Below are 241 nucleotides of genomic sequence, written 5' to 3'. Positions count from 1 at the left end.
ATGCAATTGCTAGATCACCCAAAGCACAGTCAGAGCAACCCCCCCCCCCCTCCCTCCCGACATGCTATCCCGCTCCTCATGAAACAAGGAGTCAGAGCTTAATTAACAGAGCTTATCAGAGCATCGCCGTGTGTATCTGCCCACCTCATTACGATGCATGGCTAATTAAGCAGGTAAGATTGTTGGGATCCCCTCGGTGCCTGGTGCAATAGGCTGGATATTTGCGGCCAGTTAATTATGA

The sequence above is a fragment of the Penaeus monodon genome, chromosome 25 (assembly GCF_015228065.2).
Source record: "Penaeus monodon isolate SGIC_2016 chromosome 25, NSTDA_Pmon_1, whole genome shotgun sequence".
NCBI lineage: Eukaryota > Metazoa > Arthropoda > Malacostraca > Decapoda > Penaeidae > Penaeus > Penaeus monodon.
Note: the sequence above shows the minus strand (reverse complement) of the source record.